The 26,316-nt window shown below is 32.3% G+C and overlaps 1 protein-coding gene across 3 annotated transcripts in view; it reads right to left on the bottom strand.

The window, feature by feature from the left end:
* The window catches only part of LOC105339713 (serine/threonine-protein phosphatase 6 regulatory ankyrin repeat subunit B), a 77,781-nt gene that overhangs the window by 6,065 nt on the left and 45,400 nt on the right, over positions 1 to 26,316 (bottom strand). The gene's annotated exons all lie outside the window — the stretch shown is intronic.

Here is a 26,316-nt window from a genome sequence, read left to right as displayed (position 1 = left end):
TTCTTAAGTAAAGACGTTAACGAAAATAGATTAAAAAAAATAATAAAAATAATGTATAACTTAACATACATGTATTTTCACGCTCAGGTTCTGAGGTTTATCGAGTAAGGGAAAAGACGTTAATAAAACTATTGCCGAAACCATGATTTAGTACAACCCTTTATCTTCAAAACACTTCTCCAATAGAAATTATAATTGGAGATCAGAGCATGAGAGCTCCACTGTCTTTGATTTAGTAATTTTCATTAAACATAATGTTATTATTTTATTCGGTGTTTTTAAAAAATGAATATTTCACTATTTTGCTGTGAATAAAAAAAATGCAGTTTCGTGTAGTGACCCCAAATCTAAAGCTTATGCGCGTTTATAAAGACAACTTCATTTTTATTTTTCGTGTGTGCTATCAAAACTCGCCTTTAAACATCAAAATTCTTTGTATCAATTTGAAACCATCTAATGTGGATCAGTTCTATTTACAAAAGTTCACATGAAGCAGAAACTCAGGTATTGGCAATTTTATGTAGTGATTCTTGAGCACTTTATATAGTATAACAGCTACACGTAGCTTTAAAACACACGTTGAGGGGAACATTTTGTCATCAATGAAAAAAATAAACTTATAAGAACAACGGTCACGTGCTTATTATAATATACATCTCAGACACAGTCAGGGGATGTTGAGAATACATGTACGTGCATGTAAAAGTATCACTCATCTTGAAAGTCATGCCCATTCCACTGACATGTAGATATTGAAAAACAAATGTTGGTACATTGATTTTATTAGCTCATAATAATATTAACTTGTGCACCAACCCCGAATTTTGTAATTCAATAAAATTCATTTCAGTCTAATTACAAAGTAAGCTAGCTGTTTTTATGAACACTGTTAATTCAAAAATGAAAAAAAAAAATATGAGACCCTCGAAACCATGAAAAGTAACCCAGTGACTGAAGTTGACACTTTTGCCAAGTGCAGTGCTTCTACAAGAAAGTGGGCAGTGATCCCGGAGTGTGCCTGAGCAGATCATAATCTCGGTGTTTAAAATTTTTAGACCAATCAGGTAAGGTACGTGAAGATTAACAAGACGACGTTGAATATGTCGAAGGTCGTAAAATATTTAAAGCAATGCATGAAAACAATGTAGAGAATGCGGCCGTCTTCGTGATCTAGAGTTTTCGCAAAGTACATTGGTTCTATCACGGAAGAAGCTACAATCAATGTACTTCGTAGTTTAAGCGTTAATCAGTTATTTTCAATTTGAAATTCGGTGTATAGTGGTACGAGTTACCTAATAATTTGTTATGATACAGAGAAATCGTCCTTGTGTGAAAGCGTGCACATGACAAAGTTTGCAGCAAATGAAAATAAACACATTTTATGTCTTTAGAGTCAGTCAGGCACCTTGATGTAAGTGTATTATGATTTACATTGTCAAGGTTATATATTTTTTTCATACAAATGCTAAGTTGAACTGTTTTTTTTAAGGATCTAATTTCTTAATCAATTCGATTTTTGCATGTTTTGGTATGTTTTGTGTAGTTTGTATTAAACTGCACTTCGCAATTTTGAGTATGTATGTTGATGAATGAGTGTCTGTTAGTATTATTTGTTCATTTTAGCTTTTACAGCGATCTACCGGCCATCACAGGTGCTTGTGGACTGGACCATGCGCTACCCCCCCCCCCCCCCCCACCCTCTTTCGATTTAATCGTTTGAATTTCCAAGGTGGTACCTCAATGTAAACAAACGGAAGTTGCTAACCTTCTCTCTTTTTATATATCGGGGAAACGAGTGTGAATATAAAATGCCAAAGAGTGGTGATATTTCTGTTATTTTTCGACTGGAGACAGACATATATAAGGGGTTGTTAACGATAATTAATAAAAGAAATTAAAAAAAAAATGAAAAAAAAAATAGAAAAGGGAGGGGGGTAGTGCACGGTCCAGTCTATAATCACCTGTGTCGGCCAACTAATGCTAATAAAGTCCGTAAATTAATTGCCTGTGTTTGACTGGTCAACACGGGAGAAAGAACACGGTGTATTTACCAATGAAATTTACAAACCAGGTATCATACCGTACCCGGTCACTACATGACTATGTGACTTATAATCTTCAACCCCTCACAGCATTGTCTAACTCGCAATTCGGAGAAAAGACTGTTGTGTAAACAACTAGAACACACGACTCTTTAGGTTGCATGACATTACATCATTTATATCGTTATTGTTATAAGTTTTGAAACATTTTCGCTTAATTTTGAAAACGATACTTTTTAACCCCTACTTCAAGAAAAGCTACGCTTTATTAGGGCTTTTCGACTTTCGGTTGAGAACCCCTAAAATTCTGATGTTTATTATTATTCTTATTCTCGACAAAGTTTCGTCAGCGATTTTTTGAAAACAGAGTGACATATACATTTTGTAAAAACAATTATGCAACAGTCTTAAAGAACTTTTAAGTAACACGCGTATGAAAGGTTTTGGACTTCCGGTTCTAGCATTTCCGGTATTGACAAGGGAAATACTAAAAAATCATTGAAGTACAATGTCTTTATTATTTTTTAGTTTTATTTAAAAAAATTTAATTTAAAAATTAGATGTATCATGTCTAGTTTTACAAAATCAGAAGCGTAGGCATTTCTCGAAATCTGACCGTTTTTGAGATATTAGGGCTAAAACTTGAGAAAAGTGGGGATGAAAAACAAAAACACCTTAGTAATTTTATTAGACGCCTAAACATTGTTTAGATAGAAGTATTTAACATATGTTTTAAGTTTAAATAAAAAATATTAAGTTCTTCCGGTTTTATGAGACTATAAAAATTGTCTATGAGAGTTTCAGTGTTAAACTAAAATCACGCGTCGATCGCTTTATCAAAAAGTTAACATTACAATATTTCAGTTGTATAATGATACACAAAAAGCGCAGACAGGAAAAGGTTTGGGGTAGACAATTCGAAAAAAAATTAGGGATATCCATGGGCCAACGTGCAAAACAGCCCTTTAGCTGTAACTTTTTTTACTTTTCATCAGATATTAAAAATCTTTTCAGTTTATTGTTAAGAGTAAAGAGTACAATATTAATATTATGGTCCAAGGGGCCACTTTTTGACTCCTTATAGGGAAAGGCCTACAGATCATAACTTGTTTAAATTTTAAGATTTTATTCAGAAAGAGTTATCTCGATTTGCTCTAAGAATGTAGAGCATAAATACTGTAGGCATACTAAATTTTGTGTCCCAGAAATAAATACTTACTTCAAAATTATTTTTTGAAAATATTCCTCTGGAAATTAGAAGTGTAGCTACAGTACCGTCAACGCGGATCCCGTATTTGACCGCGCTCCCCCCGCGGTTATTTAATCCTTTCTGCGTTACACCATCGCGGTTAATTCATCGCGGTCCTCGCTGCAGCCATGTTTAAACCGCGGCGGTGTGACCTACCGTTGAACAAGGTGATCGGAGATTTTTACCTGTATGTTATTAGACAATAAGACGGCCACCTAACACTGAATGTCATTCTATACTGGCCATGTCTGATGTATTGTTTCCATTTCACATATTAAAATGATTACGTATTTTTAATGCACGTTTTCAAAACTCCTTATCAATTATTTTAGAGATATTTTAATTAAAGAATCATCTGCACCCGTAATAATTTTCATGTAACTGTTGATATACCTAATATTTTTATCATTTTAATAATGTAATTTACATGACGGTGAGGGTTAGAACTATTTTTCGATTTTTTCATGATTTTAAACATTTCCGACAACAAAAATGTTTTAATCCATATCAGTTTTTAGCTCGTTTTACGGCACTCTCTCGATGCTCAAGACAATTAATCTAGTCCGTGACAGGCACATGCTACACGGAGAACGTTTACCTACGGTCAACGGCATGATATGAAAATTTTACTCAACCCGTAAAATACTAAATTATATTGACATAATTTTATGTGAGTTCAATATGAAGCTACAACACAAATGTACATGTAGTATCAGCTGCGAATACCGTTTTTCGTAACCGCCCCCTCCGCCTCTTCAACGTTTTAATGACTGTGAAAGTACATGTAAATTGTACTTGACTTTAGTCCCAATTGTTTAACACAAAGATGTGAAACCATCCCATTGACGGGAAATCACTCTACGCTTGAACGCACAGAATACACTGGTTCATGTATATGAGACAGGTGGATAATCTGTGTAACGAGTGACCATCATGAATTTCATCTGTTTTTCAAACAATTTTACTAACAGTATTAACAATAAATAGTTATTCATTTTACTGGTAGATGTTTAACTGTTAAAAGTGTTTAAGATGCACCGCCTTCGCAAAAAAACTAAAACCTTCAATATAGACTAAACCAGAGAGAGAGAGAGAGAGAGAGAGAGAGAGAGAGAGAGAGAGAGAGAGAGAGAGAGAGAGAGACTGCCATACTCAAGAGAATTGACCTAGTCCGTGACAAGCACACGCTACGAGATGTACGTATACCATACGATCAAAGGCAAAATATGAAAATTTTACTTTACCCTTAAAATATAAAAAGATATTGATATCATTTTATGTGTGTTGAATATGAAGCTACTACACATATGTCGTATCAGTAGCGAATTATAACGTTTTTTGTAACCCCCCCCCCATCCCCTTTCCAACGTTTTAATGACTGTCAAAGTTAACTGTATTTGTCCCAATTGTTTTATACAAAGGTGTGAAACCATCGCACTGACAGGAAATCACTCTTCGCTTGAACGCAGAGAATTCACGGGTATGAGGCAGGTGGATATTCATTGCAACAAGTGACAACCAGAAATTCTACCCGTATATCAAACAATTTATCTAACAGTAACAATATATTATTGTTTCATTTTACTGCCTTCTAAAACTGTAAAAGGTGTTTAACATGTCTCTTCCCCGAAAAGAAAGAGAGAGAGAGAATTAATTTTCTTTTTAAATAACGTTGTATACGAACTAAATTTCACAAACACAATGTCAAGCATTAAATTAAACATCATAAACAGTGTTAAATACTTTATTGTTAGACAAACTTGTTTTTTTCCTTTACCTGAAAATTAATAGAACGAAACTGTTTTCCTTTATCAAGGAAGGAGCACGTGGTGCAGCTCGCGGGCTTATTTGATTGACAGGTGAACAAAGCCGTACGCAATTTGGAGATTTTCTTTTGTCTTGAATAGGTGTGAAAACCCCTAGAGCATGTCGTTTTCTACCCTAGGTTTGTTAATCACTATACACAGGAAATGATCGCGACTTATAATTAATATACACACTAAAGGAAATGTGTACAAAAATAGTTTGCATTTGAATTTTTTAAAAGTAACTCGAGATGTATGCATTTAATAACATGTACAACTTCCCATGTTGTTTTGTGATGTAACAACCTCATTCCATTTTTTTTGTAAAGAAATGTCTATCTTCACGCACACCAGAACGATTAGCCATTGTTTTATGAAAATCACAGAATATACGTGTATATATCTTTTCAGGACAACACTTAGTTTAAAACTGAATAAAACCCGTGCGATGTGAAAAATCATACAATTTTAATTATGAGTTCCTTTTTCCTTTGTGTTTTAATTAAGAGAACTGATTTTCCTTTGAACATTTAAGTGTGAGCATGTGTTTTTATAAGGCTACAACTAGTCGGTCTACAGAGCTGGTTGAAATCAATTTTCCGAACAAATTATAATTGTTTTATCAAAACAATGACGCTTGTTACAGCAATTATAAGGACGTGATTTTCCGTAATATGAGCGATTAAACCACTTTTAAAATTTGAATTAAATTTTAACGGTTTGATAGGATAAAAAGATAAAATGATATTGAAAATAAAAATATACATTCCTCTCCATGTGAATTATCCAAATTGATAATATACACTTTGTTTTTCTTACTGTTTATTTAATATGTATATGTTCATATGTATAACCTATGAGACATTTGTCTCTTGGAATAAAGAACTTGAACTTGAACTTGAACTCCCTGAATATTTATAAAGTAAAATATTTAATTTAAGTAAATGTCTTATTAATTTTAATTTTTTTTGTTAGATTTTAAAATTTAATTTTATCGTATATCGATACATGTATTTCAATAAGTTAGTAAAGCATGATTTTTCAACCACCTGCGGGCATGGCTCATTTCACCTTGGATTGTGCAGATAACAGCTTTAAATAATTAGAATTCAAATATAACCCCAGTACTACCAAATAAACAGCGACTATTAAAAAAATATATTTACCTTCAAAATATGTGATTTTCTATAAAAGGATCATGATTATCTTTATGCATTTGTTAACTTACATTTATGTTTAATGAATGTTATATTTTTTTTAATCGAGGGAGATAACTCGTGTTCCTTTTCGATACTTTTTAACACCTGTAATCGATCGTTCAAACCGCGGGGTGTTGTCATTATGGGTGATTGAACCGCGGGGGCACGCGGTTTTTACCTGAGACAGGTGTTTAAACCGCGTTGCAATTTGGACCGCGGGGGTGCACGGAAAATACGGGATCCGCGTTGACGGTACTGTACTTGTAAAGTTCTGAAGTTCACTTTCTATTGACATTGCACTCCTCATAAGTTCCTCTTTAACCAACTGGTTATACAAAGGCGTTAAAAAATTTTGGAAATTTTTAAAAACGGAAAGAAATAATGAAACAATTATACAATAGTCTAATAATAATTGTAACTGACACTCGAGTGTAAGGTTTTGATTTTCCGGTTCCGGTACTTCCGGTTCTTACAAGATACTGAAAATATATTGAAGCGCAATATCATTCCTACTTTTTGAGTGAGAGCATTCAAATTTAAGAGTTAGATATATCTTGTCTTGATGTACAAAATCCTAAGTGTTTGCATTTTGCTATCTCGTAACGTTTTTGAGATACATGGGCTCATACTAAAAAAAAGGGTGGATGACAAACAAACAAAAAAATCAGAAAAGCTCAGGAATTTCATAAGAGGCATAGACATTGTTTAAATAGAAGTATATAACATATAGTCTAGTAAGTTTCATTTCAAATTATTGAGTCATCCCGGTTTTATGAGTCAATAAAATTCGTCTATGGGAGTTTCAATGTTAAATTTCACTTCTATAATGACACACACAATGCATACACAGGAAAAGCTTTTGGGTAGACAATTAAAAAAATAAGGGGTCTGCAGGGGCATACGTTCAAAACAACCATTTAGCTGTAATCTTTTAAAATCTTCTTTCGATTTTCTAAATTTTGTATCGTTTAGAGTAAAGGGATCAATCTAAAAATTATGGTCTGAGGGGGGAATTTATGACCCACTATAGGGATTTTAGAGGCGGAAATATAACAATCTTTTTTTTTTAATTTAAAAGTCTATTTAGAAAGATTTATCTCGTTTTGCTCAAAGAACGTAAGTAATAACTTTTCTGGGAATCTTTCAGATAAAAAAATACATATATGAAGGAAGCAATGCATTCTTTGAATTTGAAGGTTTTCGGGGTTTTTTGTTACGTTTTGTAAGACTCGTTATTTAAAAAAAAAAAGTTAAAAAACAATTAAGAAAAAAATCGGACACAAATGTATAGAAAAAAAAACAAAGCCCATTAATTTGTAAAATGTTATTTCCCGAGCTTGCTAGTTATCTATACTACTATTATATTAAAATAATAGACTCGAGTTCTTGGGCTTTAATACCGAGAAACCGGAAGAGAACTGTCTTTTGTTTTATATATTTTAAACATCATTCTGGTACTTGAAGATTACCAATTTGTTTTTATATCTTCCCAATCAAGCTTCGCTAATTGATAATCAACGAAAATTCCTTTTAAAAATCCGGAAATCATCTGGATTTTTTGGATTTTAAAAATCTTGCGCATGCTCATTACATTCACTCTAATTCATGGGAGAATCTTTACTTTATGTTTCCACAATATCACATTTGCATGGATAAACTCAAAGGATATTACAAAAACGTGTAAATTTTCAATGAAAATTTATCATATATTCTGTTCATCAAAGGAAATACTCAGTGCATTTAATATGAAAAAATCCCGAGAGTTCCGAATGTCAACATGGTGTGTGGATTCGAAGCGAGTAAAAAACGTTTGTGAAAAAGTGTTGAATTCTTCATTACTATAAATTAAAGTTTTAGATGAAAGGTATTTACAGCCTGAAAATGGTTTGTTATGAATAATTTGACTGTTATTTTCAATTCAGCTTCATTAATTTTCCTAAAAAATTGTTTAGGAGCGATTCTGCAATTTTTTGTATCATTACAGCTATATGGGAGGCGTTTGAACTATGGTGAAGGCCTGTCGCGAGACACATTTAGATTATTCTTACTAAGCAAAGTGTAGTGAAAATTAATAGTATTATTGTAGGCTTAAAGCCTAGTTATGTAAATGTCAACAATACGTCCGATATCATATGTCCGATATCATATGCAATGTAAACCCGTGCATGCACGGGTCAAAGTCTAGTTTTTATATTAAATGTTTTATATCAATTGCGTATACTGTAAGTATATTATATATAAAGAAGATGCATATTTGAAACATGGGAAATTTTGGCCAATAACTTTCCTTGTTCTTAGTGGCAGTTGGATCAATGTATTAAGTGTATTTTTTACTTGAAAAGATTTTGACATTAATTCAGTTTGTAACAATCAATATTTATATCTGATTTATAAATTACATGCATGAATGTATTTAGAATGAGATACGGAACTTGGTCTTCAGTGAAACAAATATAATACCTAAATGAAAACCGTTAGACCTAGTAGTACTTAGTTAATAAATTTAAACCGAGTATATATACGTTCATCTAATTCAAAGCTTAATGAAATGCAAGAAAGAAGATGAAACTATTTCTTTTATTAAATGCATTGAAACTCTTAGGGTATTAGTTCTACGCAAAAGTTGTGGACACGCTTTGGAGGATCAAAGACAGGGAAAGTTTGCATCAAAATATATAAATGTACTTGCGATGAAATGATATTGAATGATTACATAGCGAGTGAATACATTTACTGGAAACGTTTTTAGAGTATACATAAAAGTTGAGATTTGACAAATGTTGAATAAATAAAATCAGCCATTCTCTAAAACGCACGATTTTTTTATGGATAGAATTTTCCAGAACGAGGTAACCAAGAACGCGGGTTGACTAATTCATGTAAGGGTGGAAAGTATACGACGACGTTATCATGCATCGCGGGCAGATAACTTTGTTTATTGCAAAAGCAAAAAAGTTAATAAATGAAAAGAGCCAACTTGACCTCCTTACCCCATAATTTTCCCCCAAAAGGTTATTTGTGAAATTTGACCTAAAGAACAAAATCAGAAACTTCCTGGTTGAAATAAAATAAAAAAATGAATACATTTTAATTTTTTCAGTCAGCTGTAACAAAAATTTTAAGTTAAGATTTTTTAATCCCTGTCCGCTCGTTTAAACCCACGATGCTTTTGCATTTTAATTTCAAATTTAAAGATTAGGTGAAGAAGATAACGAAGAAAAAAATGGGACACAGTTTATACAAAACATATTAAGCAGCGTATTATATTATTGTGTAAAGCGCGGGATTTCATCTCGTCAGGTTTTTCAGATCCGTGATTTGATTGGTTAACCTAGATATTAAATCTTGGATTACGAATCTTGAAAATCGTATTTTGAACCTCGTATCTCAAATTTCGAATTTCGAATTAGCCTTGTAGGCTTTAGTAAAACTGTCACGGTTTTGAGATAAGAATCATGCGGGGCTCAATATTCTGAAGGAGAGGAACGTGAAGCGGTGGAAGGAGTTATCTTACCTTGCGTGTTCTTACTTACTTAATGAGTAATTAAAGTGAATTGTGTTATTAAGAAGTAAAATGATTAAAGGATTTAAACAAGTATTTTAATAAATAAAACTCTTATCTCATTTATCTATTTCTCTTCCCTCACCAAAATGTGAAAAAATAACTTTACTCTGTAAAGATTTACATGTATTTGAATTTATATGAAAATCAAAATATGATTATGAAAAAGAGTTGTTGTATCTCAAGATTACTTATCTGGGGGCTTAAAAATGGTTAATGTAAACTTTTTCATCAAGTCATTCAAATGCTCTTGGATTAAGAAATTAACCAAAAACAAAAAGCCATGGTTGGATATATTCTTAACAAATAATTGTAGAGACATTGTAAATGAAATATTTGAATTTGGTGATGCATTTATCTAAGATATTTTGATACCTAAAAATAATGATTTTTAGAATGATGTTTTTACCTCATGGCTATATGTCATGAAGAATACTGAAAATGAAATATATGCAAAAAAACAATTTTTTAAATGTTCCAGTATGGTTTAATTCCAATATAATGATTAATAACAAACAGTGTTTTCTACAAAAAAATGGTATTAAAATGGTGTTCAAAAGTTGGTGATTTTTTATCAAACGTAGGTAATTTTTGAACAAAAAACCTGTTTCAGCAAATGTTCAATATCTCAAGAATATGTATCATGCAATACAATAGTATTATTACTGCAATTTCCAGTTTTCTGAAATGCATGCCATTGAACAAAAATTTTGTTGAAAGTAGATGTGGTCCATATCTACCTTTTTATTTTGAAAATATTTTACTAAATGAGAAATGTACAAAAGTGATTTATAATTGTATAAACAAGAACAATATTGTTCCCACTTTAGTATACAAATGGAATGAAGAGTTGTCTCCACATGGACTTGATAATATATGTATACAAGATTTGTTTTAAATTTGTTTTAAATCCCCATTACAATGGTTACAATACATAATCCTTCATAGGATTCTTCTTATATGTTACTACCATAACAAATCAAAATTTAAACCGATGACTGTTGTAGATTTTGTGGCAATGAAATATAAACAATACAGCATATGTTTGTTATGTGTGCAAAAATATTACCTTTGTGGAGAAATTTTAGCTTGCATATCTACACAACAACCTCTAATAAAGTCCGTTTTAGCTCACCTGAGCTGAAAGCTCAAGTGAGCTATTCTGATCACATTTTGTCCGTCGTCCGTCTATCCGTCTGTCTGTCTGTCCGTCCGTCCGTCTGTAAACTTTTTACATTTTGAACTTCTCTAAAACCGCTTATCCAATTTCAACCAAATTTGGCACAAAGCATCCTTATGGGAGGGCAAATATAAATTGCAGAAATAAAAGTCCGATCTGTATTCAAAGCGGAGAAAACCATGAAACTGTAGAAAAAGGGGGTGCATTTTTTAAAAGCTTCTTCTCAAGAACTACCGAGGCAAATTCAACGTAGTTTAGCATAAATTATCCTTATGGGAAGGAAAATATAAATTGCAAAAGTTAAGTGCTAATTCTGTTTCAAGTCTGAGTTATTACGAAAATAATAATAAAGGAAAGGCGTGTTTCAGCTTCGCGTTCGGCATCCGGTAAAATGGGTGGGCAAGACTTGGTCTGGGCAAAACAAAAGATTGGCAGTTATAAATCTGCCAATCTCATTAAAATTTCAGGATATTTGATGGACCAGTATATTTGTATTCTCTGTAAATATTGTGCAAAATAATGCGTATTTAAAATTGACGATTGTCGATCTGCCCCGGCTTTTATTTTGCCACGGCCCGTGTTTGCATACTCATTTTACCAAGACTCGTATTCCATACTTCGAAAACGAGGTTCTTTGTTTAAAGCAGCCATGACATTATACGAAAAAGGTCGATCTAACTGATGAATTTGCTTGTTGTGCAACAGTTTGCGTATGAAATAGGGACATTTTTGAAACATGCAAAATATATTGATGCCGATTTTGTGAAGTAAATTGAGGCTAAATATTTTAATGCGTTGACAGTTTTCACACATGACGTTGGTGTTAGCTTGTTCTGATTTTCGTTTCGTTTTCATTATTTATGCTTTGTAACCTGGGAACTATCGTCTGTATTCCGTGATTTTTACGTATCAAATCAAACAGAGACTTCGGTAAATCAAACAGTTAACTGTTTACCTGCGCAAATTAGGAAAAATCTGATGTATAAAAAAAGTACTGAAATACAATTTATTCTATCGGTAATTCGGCAGTATCTTTTGCGTAATGGTAGATTAATGCAATAGGTTTTGTTGAGATGCTCGGCATTTTCTCGAGTTTATTCAGTTTAAATAGAGTTTGATATCGCTGACGTAAACAATATGTAGGTATATACATGTATACATGTATATATAATTCATTTCGAAAAAATAAATTGTGTTCCTTATTTATTAAAGTGCATGTTTCTTGTGTTTAATTGTTTACAATTTCTATTTACTAACCATATTTGAGTGTTAAGCTTCGAATTATAAGCAAGATACAGAGATTTGCTCACAATCCTATGTTTGTACACAGATCTTAAAAACTAAAGATTAAAAAAGTAAAAAGTTTGTCAATATTTATTAAGAACATTTTCATACTCTGTTCTTCCAGAAACCAACTTTAACAACTAATTGTATTGTAAACTTAACCTTTTTTCGTCATTATTACTCCTACTGTACATGTGATCCTGGACTGTGTTTATGTACATTTGTATAAACTGATTTTGAACCTCAAATACCAGTAAACCGGTCTTGAGTGAATAAAAAAAATTGAAAATCTTAGACAATTCTTTTTTCCCATTTTAAATGCTGAATAGGAAATACCAAGTTAAAAATCTTAAGCTGAATGTAATGAACTCATGTGAACAAAATATGACTCAAACTTAGGCGAACTGTGAGCTCTGTATCTTGCTTATAATTCTACGATTGACGCTGAAATTTTGGTTGAACATTAGAAATTCTATATGAATTAGAGTATGTTAAATACTTGTAAAAACAAAATAAAAGAATGATATTCTGTATATACCTACTCTCTGGAGCCCCCTCTTTATACAATAAATAATGTGAAATTTACATCAATTTTGATAGTTTTTCAAACACGAGTAAATAAAAAACGCCATCTTTAAAACAGTTTCCATAGTTCTGACACATTTCTGTTGCGGGGATAAGTAATCATCGCTATTCCTAAGAAAATATCACAGCGGAAAATTATCCTGGTTTGTACGCGAGGTAAATAACAGTCATTTTATTATAATGGAGAAGACAAATTAAATTTTTGAATGTTTTAAATTTGAGGAATTGAGCACATTGAAGTACAATTTTCTTCTTCACATCTATACATGTAGTATTTTTTAAATAAAATACAATTACTATTATATTTTTTAAAAAAATACAATAACTAGTAATTAGTTGATGAAAAAAATGTACCTATATGCTCTCATTTATTTTGATCGCTTTACAGGGGGGGGGGGGGGGGCGGCAGAACGAATATATATAGGGAATTGGAAGTTAACAACTTAACAGTGTACACCTACCAAATGTTTAGTTTTATATCTTGCGTAGGATTTTCTTATTCTGGTAAAAAATAAAAAAATAGTATCTCATGAAGGTGCAATGTCAAAGATTACGTGTATGCTAAATTAAGTGTAAAATTCGAATACTTGACAATATTTATTTTTTGTTATTCTACCGAGGGACCATATGGCACAATATCTTTTGAACGCCCATTGTTGCTCAGGTGAGCGATGTGGCCCCATGGGCCTCTTGTTTAATGTTCCTAATATTATTTTAGGAGAGACTCCATTAAATGTAAATAACAAGGTAATAAATTTTATTATTTTATGTTGCAAACAGTACATTTTTTCATGCTTGTTGCAAAGTAGAATTCCAAATTTATGTGGCCTTCTTATTCGCATTTAAGAATGAAATATTACATTGAAATGTTTGAAGCAATACACAATTCAAAACTGTTAATTTTTGATAACCAGTGGTCGCTCTAGAAAAATATTTTTGAACAAAACAAGTAGTGCTATATATATATATATATATATATATATATATATATATATATATATATATATATATATATATATATATATATATATATATATATATATAAATAGATATATAATCAAAAAAGAAAAAGAAAATGAACAGTTCCAAAGTTTCTATTCACTAGCGCTTTCTGGATTTACATCCTTCTTCAGGTGAATGTACATAAGTTATGAACTTGTTTTCCTACGTTTACTATGACGTCATGATGTAACGAGAGTCTTTTCAGGGAACTAGACCAAAAAATTAGTGAACACCTTAAACATTCCTGGAAACGATATTTAGACGACTGCTTCATTTTCTGGGAAGAATCCGAGGAAGATCTTCATGAATTTCACAGTCTTCTTAACTCTTTAAATCCAAATATTCAATTCACCATGGAATTCAGTGATTGCTCTATTTCATTTCTGGATATCATGGTTTTAAAAAACCAATCAAAAATTTCAACAGATGTTTATTACAAAACCACGGACACTCATCAGTATCTAAATTTTAAATCCTGTCACCCTACGCACACCAAAAGAAATATCCCGTACAATTTATCAAGAAGAATTTGCACTATTGTTAGTGAAGAAAAAACCAAAGATCGAAGATTGATGAAATTGAAAATGTATCTAAGTGCTCAAAATTATCCCGAAAAACTAATAGATTCGGCCATAGAAGAAGCAAAGAAAATACCACAGAATATACTCAGAACAACCAGAAAAAAGGAAAAAGATTCATTTTTAATTCCTTTTGTTACAACCTACAATCCCAAACATTTTAATATATTTCAAGAAGCAAAAAAGAATTTTTCTATCATTGAGCGGGATCAAGAACTTCAACAACTAATTAAAAAATCTGACCTACTCCATAGCCAAAGACAACCACCAAATCTGAAGAAAATATTGACAAGAGCAAAATTTCATTCAACACCAGAAAAATATGTTGTTTCCAAATGCGGAGATTCCAGGTGCGGCACGTGTCCTTTTCTAAAGACAGGAGATTCTATTTCTTTTAAATGTGGCAAGACTTTTTATGTTAATGAAAATATGTCGTGTAAATCCAAAAATCTGCTTTACTGTATTACATGTAACCACTGTGGCGAAAATTACATCGGCCAAACCGGAACACAACTTACCGCCCGCATGCGCGTCCATCGCCAACAGATCAATGATCCCAGTACCAGAAACACCCCATGCAGTGAACATTTTGACAGATGTGCTAAGGGAGATTATAAAGTATTCCCATTTTATAAACTTAAAACCGATTCAACCGCCATGAGACTTGTGAAAGAGAACTATTTTATTAAATTATTTTCCCCAAAACTCAACAAACATTAAATATCTGTATAATCATCTTTGTTCTAGCCAGTCTTTGTATTTGTAAATTTATTGATGTCGTTATTATTATATTTTGTTATATTCAGTAGTATATTCTCACTGTATAACTCTATATAGACAAATAGTCAATAACTGTAATATTAGCGCTTCCGAAAAATATTGACCGGTCAATATTTTTTTGATATTGACCGGCTAGGAATAATATCTAGAGAACATTCCCTCTATTTCAAATAATCGCCTCTGATTTGTTGATTCGTAAACGATGACGTAAATAACTCTTCGCGACTCCAAAACAAGGTGACGTCATAATAGACAGCCAGTCAAGGCAAGTAAACAACGGACGCGCAATGCGATGGTTTGCTATCATAACGGATATAAGGATTTGCGAATTACTGTGAAGTAAAATCAGGTAGAACATATGTATGTTAATTCACCATTGACCGTTTGATGCTGAGGATATTTTGGATATAAACTTTGCACAAAATTTAATTCGTGAACTATTTGTTGAACTGAGAAAATTACGGCGATCTGTTTTCAATTACTTTCTTAAATTTTGGTTTGTTTCTTCATATAACAAAACAAATGTTGACTGTGTTTTCGGGCAACATTGATTATATTAGACCCCTTGTGACGAAAATATTGCCCTCCGCTTCGCGTCGGGAAATATTTTGTCCCTCGGGGGCTAATATAATCAATGTTGCCCTCAACCCCAGTCAATATTTGTATAGTGTCTAATTCAGTTTTCCCGAACTTTAACGTTTTATATTGTATTATGACGTCATGGATTTATTCCTTCCCTGAAAAGACTCTCGTTACATCATGACGTCATAGTAAACGTTTCTAAGGAAAACAATTTCATAACTTATGTACATTCACCTGAAGAAGGATGTAAATCCAGAAAGCGCTAGTGAATAGAAACTTTGGAACTGTTCATTTTCTTTTTCTTTTTTGATTATTTATACGGTGTGATATCACCTTTCACTCATTTTGGATTATATATATATATATATATATATATATATATATATATATATATATATATATATATATATATATATATATATATATATGGGTGGGTGTGTGTGTGTGTGTGTGTGTGTGTGTAAATTTTAAAGAATATTCCTTTACTAATGTGAATGTGTGTACATGTATGAAAGGGTGGTGAAAGGAAAAAAATCAATGTAAAACCTGTATATATCTTAAGATTGTTTATGAAAATACAATGAATAAATGTTAATTAAAAAAAAAATAAATAAATAAAACAAAAACAAGATAGTTTTTGAAGTTTATAAATAGTCAGATGGACTTATAAATTGTAAAAGTATAAATATGTGACCTAAAACGCTGATGTGAGGCTAATGCAATTAATATAAAAGCCAAATGATGTCAAAAGCTTGTGGTTGTGTATCGTAAAGAAAAGACGGACGTTTATACAAGGTATTTCCAAGTGCAAATACAGTCTGAAAGAAACATAAGCTTATAGAATTTCACAGCAATGAATTGTGTAGATTTTGCTGTTTATTAGAATCTTTAGTCTGTACAAGTCGAGCATTGTAGTGCAATACTGTGTGAAACAAGTTGTTCGAACAAAGAGGCAAAGCTGGATTGAATAACCAAAAGCTAGAATACACGTTGCCTTGTCAGGCAGGGGGTAAACATTTAAATGAGAATGGTAACGATTTTGGTCGAATTTTATCGTTTTTTTTTTATTGTTTACGGTGCTTTAGTTATGCATTTCTAATGATCAACTAGAATGTGTGTATCATTCATTAAGTTATAAGCAAAATAAAGAGCTCATATTTCTTTGTTATGTTAACAAGGCTCGTGCCATGTTTTTGTTTGCATTGGTTCAATAATCCGGTAAAAGTTCTCTTTTAAGCTGATTTTTCTATCAGCTTATTCGTTTAAATTATAAATAACCAGTTCCTAGCGTTTGTCATTTTCATTTTGTCTTAACTTGAAGGTTTTTTTTTCAACATTCACAATGTAAACAAAAACATGAAATATGCTTTGTTTTTCAAATATAGAGTTGTGAGCTCTATATCTCGCTTGTTACTCTACAACTGACTTTCAAATGTTGGTTGACAATTAAAATTGCCTTACTGAAGCAATGTAGACAAAAAGTTCGGGGGAAAATGATCAAATTATAAATACAGAAACACACAGCATGAAAAAAAAAACTTGTTAAGGAGGCTCAATAATTAACATATTGTCCATCAGATATTTCTAAAAATTAAAAAAAAAATTGTTTAGTTATAATCTATAATGAAGTAAAGAAAATATCCATATGTGTTAGCTTTAAAACGTTGATATTTCCCTATTTATCCACATGAAGCCCTTCCATCACATTCCTTTACATGAAATCAATACGATCTTAAAGGGGCATGGTCACGATTTTGGTCAAAAATTATTTTTTCGATTTTAATGTTTATAATGCTTCAGTAAGGCATTTTTAACAGGCAACCAAAATTTGGGTGTCATTTGTTGAGATAAAAGCAAGTTACAGAGCTTATAATTCCTCTCCATGTAAACAAAGCTTTTGTTTACATTTTGAATGTTGAAGTGAAAATTCCAGTTTTAAACCTAAAATAAATGTGTTAATCGTTAGTAACTTTTTATTTATGCTAAAAATGAATAAGAATACATACAAATCATATTGAAAAAGATTTTTTATTGGTATATTGAACCTATGTAAACAAAAACAGGGCACGAGCCTTGTTTACATGACGAAGAATTGTGAGCCCTGTATCTTGCTTAAAACTCATCGACAGGCACCTAAATTTTATTTGATCATTAGAAATGCATTCATAAAGCATTGTCAATAATAAAAACAGAAAAATAAAATTTGACCAAAATCGTGACCATGCCCCTTTAAAATGGACACGACCAACGAGTCCCTTTAGATACACATGTAACCCCCAGGTAGTGGTTTATATAACAATACATTTTGCATTAAGTTTTTGCTTCTTTTATCTAAGGAGCACTTGGCAAGTGCCATCCCCCTCTTTTTGCATTCGCTGTAATTCTCGAGTGAACCAAATACGGACGAGACGCCTGCCTTTTATAAGCAAGTGAATTAATTTCAAAGTTGCAAGTCGTTCAGTGCGTCGTATGCGAACATTTATCGAACAAGAATTTAAAAAAAAAAAACCTATCCAGCATTCTATCATGATACTTATTTCTTAATTTTTTAGATCAAAATTAAATAATATTACATGTAAATCATATCTGTAAGCATTGAAAATAAAAATAAATAATGTAAACTATCGAAGTTCTTAGGAACAAGGTAACATTTACCTGTATATCGAATATATTATTTTTTTTTATAAATTGCACGCGGAGTGTATACCTGCGTAAACATTATACAAATATTGACTGGGGTTGAGGGCAACATTGATTATATTAGCCCCCGAGGGACGAAATATTGCCAGACGCGAAGCGGAGGGCAATATTTTCGTACCAAGGGGGCTAATATAATCAATGTTGCCCGAAAACACAGTCAACATTTGTTTTGTTATATGAAGAAACAAACCAAAATTTAAGAAAGTAATTGAAAACTGATCGCTGTAATTTTCTCAGCTCAACAAAGAATTCACGAATTCAATTTTGTCGAAGTTCATTTCCAAATATCCTCTGCATCAAACGGTCACTGGTGATATTCCGCCGACCGTAAGAATTAACATACAGATGTTCTACCTGATTTTACTTCACAGTAATTCGCAAATCCTTATATCCGTTATGATAGCAAACCGTCGCATTGCGCGTCCGTTATTTACTTGCCTTGACTGACTCTCTATTATGACGTCACCTTGTTTTGGAGTCGCGAAGAGTTATTTACGTCATCGTTTACGAATCCACAAATCAGAGGCGAATATTTGAAATAGAGGGAATGTTCTCTAGATATTATTCCTAACCGGTCAATATCAAAAAAATATTGACCGGTCAATATTTTTCGGACGAGCTAATATTACAATTAATGACTATTCGTCTATATAGAGTTATATAGTGAGAATATACTACTGAATATAACAATAACTTTTAAGCAAAATAATTTGTTTTTATGCATAATGTTTTACAGAAACAAAAGTATTTAAGACACAATTTATATTCAATTAAAACCAGAATTGTATTTGCGATATTTGATTTCGGGCTGAAATGTTCTCGGCAATCGGCTAGAATGTGTGGTAATGAAAACAATGTTCACAAATCGTAAGCAGAATTTCTATCTGAGTAAATATTTATTTAACTTGTATGTAATATAATTCATTTTTAATGCATCATTTTCTTGTACAGAAAGAAATGTAATCATGATAGTTTTTATTAATTATTTAATTTAAACAAGAGTTGAATCTTTATAATTGAACCCGCTATTTTCCGTGTTATTTGATCAGCTAAGGTGTTCGGTAATGAAAACAATGTTCAGAATACAAAAAAAATGTATTGATCATTTAAGTTCATAGCTTTACATGTAGTTTAAAAAATAAATCGTCATTTCTATTCATTCTATAAATGATGCAGCGATGATTAGCAAATCGGCAATTGTTTCTAAAAAGATATTCCACGTAAAGCTTTATTCGAATGTGTTATCAGTTTATTCGCGAATATCGTTTAAAGCAATTATACGTTTATAATAAACATCGTTTATCCTTTCATATCGTGTATCAATCCTATCATTTCGTGCGTGCATACTGTTCTATCGTGCGTCAATCCTATCCAAAGTGCGTGCATACTGTTCTATCGTGCGTCAATCCTATCCAAAGTGCGTGTATACTGTTCTATCGTGCGTTCATCCTATCATATCGTTTATCTTGTAAAAAATAACGTTGCGGGTACTGTACTAGCCTTTCCAGTTAGATATGGTTTATTATACCTGCACTTTCTAAAGAAAATTCGGGTATATTGTTGTTACTCTGTTCCGTCCTTCCGTCCGTCTGTCACGTTTTACTTTCTCAATCTGCTCTTACATCTTATAAACCAGCAAACTGAACTCTTGGAGTTTTATTTAGTGTATCATGTTGTTTTGTAAAAAGGTTTCAAAATTCTCTGTTAGTCCATGTGGTCAAATAATTAGTAAAAAATAACGTTTTTTCACAAAAAAATTCTTCCTCGAACTCCTCCTACAACAGTAGACAAATTATCTTTTGGAATATGTTTTAGGGTATCCTATAGATGCGCAATAAGGTTTCAGAATTTTCAATTTTGTCCTGGGGGTCATTTAATGGCTGAAAAATGACGATTTTTTTTTTTTTTTTTTTACAAAACATCTGGTTTCAAAAACGTCATTTATATTTGGCAGTAGACAAATGATCTTCTAGAATATAAATGTGGGTGTCATATTGAGGTGTGATCAGGTTCCAGAATTTTTTTTATTAAGGGGATCAGTGGGCAACAAAAAATGACTTTTTTTTTTTGGCAAAAAAAGTATGGTTCCCAGAACTCCTCTTACAACTTTTGGATTAGCTACGTCATCTCTTGGGATATAATTGGAGCTGTCCTATAGATGTGCAATAAGGTTTTAAAACTTTAAATTTCATTCAGGGAGTCAAATAGTAGCAGAAAATTGACGTGTATCACTAAAAAAAAAACATAGATCCAAGAGCTCCTCTTATGATTTAATGGATAGACACATCAGGCATGTATCTTGGGATATTATAGGGACTATTCTATAGATGTGCAATAAGGTTTTGAAAATTTAAATTTCATCCAGGGAGTCAAAAGTAGCAGAAAATTGACGTTTATCACTTAAAAAAAACATAGATCCTAGAACTCCGTTTATGATTTAATGGACACATCATATCTTGGGATATGATAAGAACTGTTCCATAGATGTGCATTACGGTTTTGAAAAAGTAAATTTAACCCTGAGGCCCATTACCTACACACCTTTTGATGCCCTTTAAGGATCAAGAATATATATGGTTAAGGGGTGGGGATCTCAACTGTTTTCGAGATATTCTTGCACTTCCTGTTCGAGGGGGGTCAGGACCACCCACAGGGCCCATGACCTACATAACATTTGATGCCTTTTGACATCAGAAACATGAATATATATGGTTTAGGGGTCATGATAATAACAGTTTCTGAGATATATGGCAATTTCAAATTCCTGGGGGATGGGGATGACCCCCAGGGGTCAGATCTAATAAGCCCTATATATTGCCAGTAACAGTCAATATATGATTATGAAAACCCTATATTATTGTCCGTTTTCAAGTTACCATTTACAATAGAGTCTACGATTCTTCCCATAAGGTTCAATGTTAGACCCCACACCCTTTTGAGACCCCCCCCCCCCCCGGAAAGTGGTCGTCTAACCCAAAATGAGAAAAATCAAACCAGCAGGGTGCACAACTAGATATGCAGGCCTATCATACCCTAGAGTTTTGTACAATTCTGTTCAGCCATATCTGAGAAACAAGTTCAGAGCGGGAAAGAAGAAAAAGAAGAAGACGAAGAATAATAATACATGTATTAAAAACAGTACAAAAACAGTCTCCAAATTTCATTCGGGAGACTTAATAATAAAGATTAAATAGAGATAGGATCATCAAACATCAATAATTTAAAGATAATTGACAATTTCTGATTCTAAGGGTCAGGATGATCCCTTAGGGTCATGACTTACATGCCATAATGATCTGATGCGCCATGACCTAAGGAGGAATAATATCTTTGAATTAAGGTGGGGATCTCAATGGTTTTAATGATATTTGATAATTTCAGAAAGATCACTTGGGATCATGACCCACATACCATCTGAAATGCCTTGAACAAAGAAACAATAATATAATATGTACATCATATATGATTCAATTTAAGAACCCAGATATAGATCAATCATCTATGTTTTGTAATAATTCCTATGTATATATACATGTATTAGTTTGTGTTTTGTTCTATACCATTCATGTTCATGACTGAAGTATGGCTTAGTCTTATTTTAAATAACATTAAAAAAATGTCAAATATATGACTTGGAACACCCACCCCCAAACAAACTCAAATATAACCCCCCCCCCCCCCCAGTTGTCGAATGATCTATCAATATCAAAATATAATTTGGGTGTCTAAAAACTTTTATAAACTGGTAAAAAATGTTATTTTAAAAAAAAATTACATTACACCTTGCATATTTGACAAATGATCTATTGAAATATGATTAGAGGTCATATTTCTACCTTGGGATCAATATAACTAGTATTCATTGACAAGTTAAAATTAATAACAATAAATGATTCAAATTATAAATGTTTATACTCCACATTCACCCCTCCCCCCCAATCTAACCGGTTCTAAAGATTCAGTCTTCTTAATACATTCTTACATGTGTACAAGAGCATCATTTCTTGATTGCTTTTTCTATCCTGATGCACATTGACATTTTGAAAATTGCTGAATTCAATTTTTAAGATTTATAAACAAAAGTTATATGTATGTGTATTCGCCTATTTGGGGAAATTGTAAAGTCTCCTAAACAAGGAAGTGACATCATTAGGCTAGGAATTACCCACATGGATCAAACACTACTGTAACATATGAATAAGATAAACTACGTTATCATTTCTAGTTCTAGAATGTCAGGGTGTCTCCAAGGGGGCATAATCTATATACAATTTTATGCGCAATGACACAAAGAGCAAAAATAAATTATATGGTTTAGGGATCGGGATCTCAGATCTCAGAAGTTAACAAAATATACAGTGTATCATCATTTCATATTTCATAAAGGCGGGGGGGGGGTTTAAAGACAACACCTGGGGGTGATAAGTGTACTTTACACCATTTGATGCATCATAATGACATTAAAAGATATTTTGTATTTTCCTGTTTCGTGGGGTCAGAACAGTCCCATAAGGGCATGACCTACATTGTATTTGATGCATTGTAATACATTAAGAAAGAAATACTCCTTCCTTCCTCATATAACTAATATAAAAATGATAAGTGTCTACACTTACTTACATGTAATACACAAATTTAATAAGAAATTGTTTATACAGTGTCAATATGGTGTCAACTCAATAGTGCAAGTCTGACAAATGAAAAAAATAACTTTTGCAACTAAAATGACGGAAACTTTACAAATGCGAGAGGATAAGTAACGATGATAAGCTTATTTAAATATTAAACGATGATGATACAGTATGCTAGCTGTCAAAGGGAGATCACATTAAGAAAGTGAAAGTAGAACTTATGTATGCTAGCATATCATTATATTGATCTACTGCTACTATACATGTATTATGCTTACCTATATTTAGCTGCAGGTCTGTAGCTCCCGGTCTGAAAAAATTCGGATGGACGACCTGGGAGCTACAGTGCCTCCCATAGTAAAAAACTGCAATTTACGGCGCACAAAAAATTGCGCTAGTTTTGGACTGATTAACCTTATTTTCACACAAATTCTGTGAAAACAATTAGTACCATTAAATTCTTCAGTCAATTTACTACTGATATTGTTACTTTATTTGCGTCAGATTTTCTTTGAAACATGCTAACCGACCTCGGAAATAAAGTATATTAATTCACGTCGAGATCGAGAGTCGCCATTTTTTACATGTAAACAAACTGCACCACTTCGCTTTACAGCGCTGGTGATCGTGTCTAAAAGAATATCAGGGGCAAGTAAAGTGACGATATCTGTAGTAAATTGTCCGACGAATTTTTTGGAATCAAATATTTGTACAGAATATGTTCGGAAATGATATTAATCAGTCCAAAACTACCGTAATTTTTTGTGCGCCGTAATTTGCAGTTTTTTACTATGGGAGGCACTGTAGCTCCCAGGTCGTCCATCCGAATTTTTTCAGACCGGGAGCTACAGACCTGCAGCTAACCTATATTGGTCAACATCATAATGATAATCCAATTAAAACACAATAATGAATTCCTTTAGCTGATCTTAACTAATCCTTTTCTGCATATAGAAAACACCGACACGTATGTCTACACGTGAACCGGGCGATCGTATCGAAGAGCTGGGTAAAACTAGTACCCGCTAATGAGACCTGCAGATCGACCTGTGTTGTGTACGCAACTTCAGACAAAGATCAGTTATTTGTAACATGCATGTATTTTTATGACATATTCTTCATATCCACTTACACTGTTTTGTTAGGTAAATAACAGCTAGCTTTAATATAAGGTGGTGCAGGACACCTGCATATTGTGATGTATACTTCCTATTGAGATAAACAATAAAGTATATTAAATATTAATTAAATAGTTACCACCCCCCCCCCCAAATAATGTTACCTAACATTGAAGCGCAATGGGTTAGAGCGTTTACATGTCCAAGGTGTATTTTTGGTAATTTTACAATTGATATAAATGAATTTTCATGAGGAGGGGGGGGGGGGTCTTGACCCCTCACCCCCACCCCTTCTCTAAATCTGTGCACACGATGATGTACATGTAGGCACACAGAAGCAAATCTCAAACCGGCATCCGCCACGGGGAGGGGGCATACTTTAATTTTTAATTTTGTTTGTAATAATTATATAGACCTTTATACTTTCTATGACATGAAATGTTAAGATTATTGATTAACTGAAAATTCACTGCAAACAGTTCAACCCCAAATTGCACATAAAGTGCTGCTCATGTGTATTATCATATGGAAAGGGATCTCATCCTTCATGCAGTTATGAAAATTATAATTTTTAAATGTATTACCGGAGCTTGCATGTGGCCTTCATTTTTAATTAAACTGGTACAAAACAGTGTTATTTAGGGGCAAACACTTGGTGCGGGTATTACTGTCTAATGACGGCATCTAGTTCAATTTTAATTCTTTATTTCTTTAAGCTTTACAGCTTATCAGTATAACATATGTATAACATGAGGTGGTAGTGTACTTGTGCAGGTACAAATAATAACATATACTATACTATATATACACAGGTTGAGAAAACAAAACAAAAGACGTCTAACAGCTGTCTCTTAATAGCATACTTTTAGAGATGAATTCGCCAAGATTACAGAGATCTTTAACAATTCCAGTATTAAAAAGTTGAGTTAATTTAAACATAGAAGGTTTTTTATAATAATGCTCTTTCATGTATAATATGTGCAATGTTCTGTATAAAGGACAAAGAAATAAAAAATAATATAATATTCTTTGTTTTACAAGTTGTAAAATATCATTGTTTATTTTATTTGGTTAGTCGATATATAATAGGAACCGAGGTCAATGAGAATTTTCTTCACATCGAAAACCCAGTTTTTATAACTGTGTTCTTCACAATTAATATACATATCTTCGTAGCAATGTCTTATTATACAATTGTCAATAATTAAGACATTTTTCCAAAAGTTAATAATGTTGAACATTCTATAATGTACAAGGGGTACACAGCCTAATTCAGCATATAAATAAGCAGCATTTGTACTTTTCTTAACTCCGAGAATATGTTTACAGACGTCTGTATGAAGTTTCGCAATATTGCAACCTATATCATTTCCCCATATTTCTGAAAAATAATTAACAATTTCGCCAATAAATCAATCAAAAAGCAACAATAAAGTTTCATTACTAAATGACATTACCCGTATAATTTTTCTAAGCGTAAACAATGCTTTTCTACCTTATCCGGATAATTGTTTTCCAGCTTTGGTAAATTTGTTTTTAAAGCATTCCTATGCAAGTGTATTGATTTACAATTTCCACAACATCATTACCAATGGGCCAACACTCACTTTCTTTTACAGTGCCAATGTTTCTGAAAGTCACAATTTCTTACTTATCCGCATTAAAATGCATTTTCCAAGTATTACAATAGCTATGTAGTTCATTCAAAAGACATTGTAAACCTTCCACAAATTCAGAGAACAGGACCATGTCATCAACATACATGAATAGAACAGATTAAGGGAAGATAACTCGTAAGACAAACAACCAGCATTTACAAAGCTATCAACAGAATCAAACGCTTTTTTGAAATCTTTGAAATTTTGAAATTGAATGCACAATATAACCTATTCTTTTTACATAGACTTTTACTAATAATAGAATGTAAAGCAACAAGCATTCTGAGAGTATTCCATAAGCAATATACGTCCCCTACCGATTTGTTGAAATTGTGAAAACAATGCACTGTTATGCAGAATA

Source organism: Magallana gigas, chromosome 8, assembly GCF_963853765.1.
Source record: "Magallana gigas chromosome 8, xbMagGiga1.1, whole genome shotgun sequence".
In the NCBI taxonomy this organism is placed as follows: domain Eukaryota; kingdom Metazoa; phylum Mollusca; class Bivalvia; order Ostreida; family Ostreidae; genus Magallana; species Magallana gigas.
Note: the sequence above shows the minus strand (reverse complement) of the source record. Positions and strands in the feature narration are given on the sequence as shown.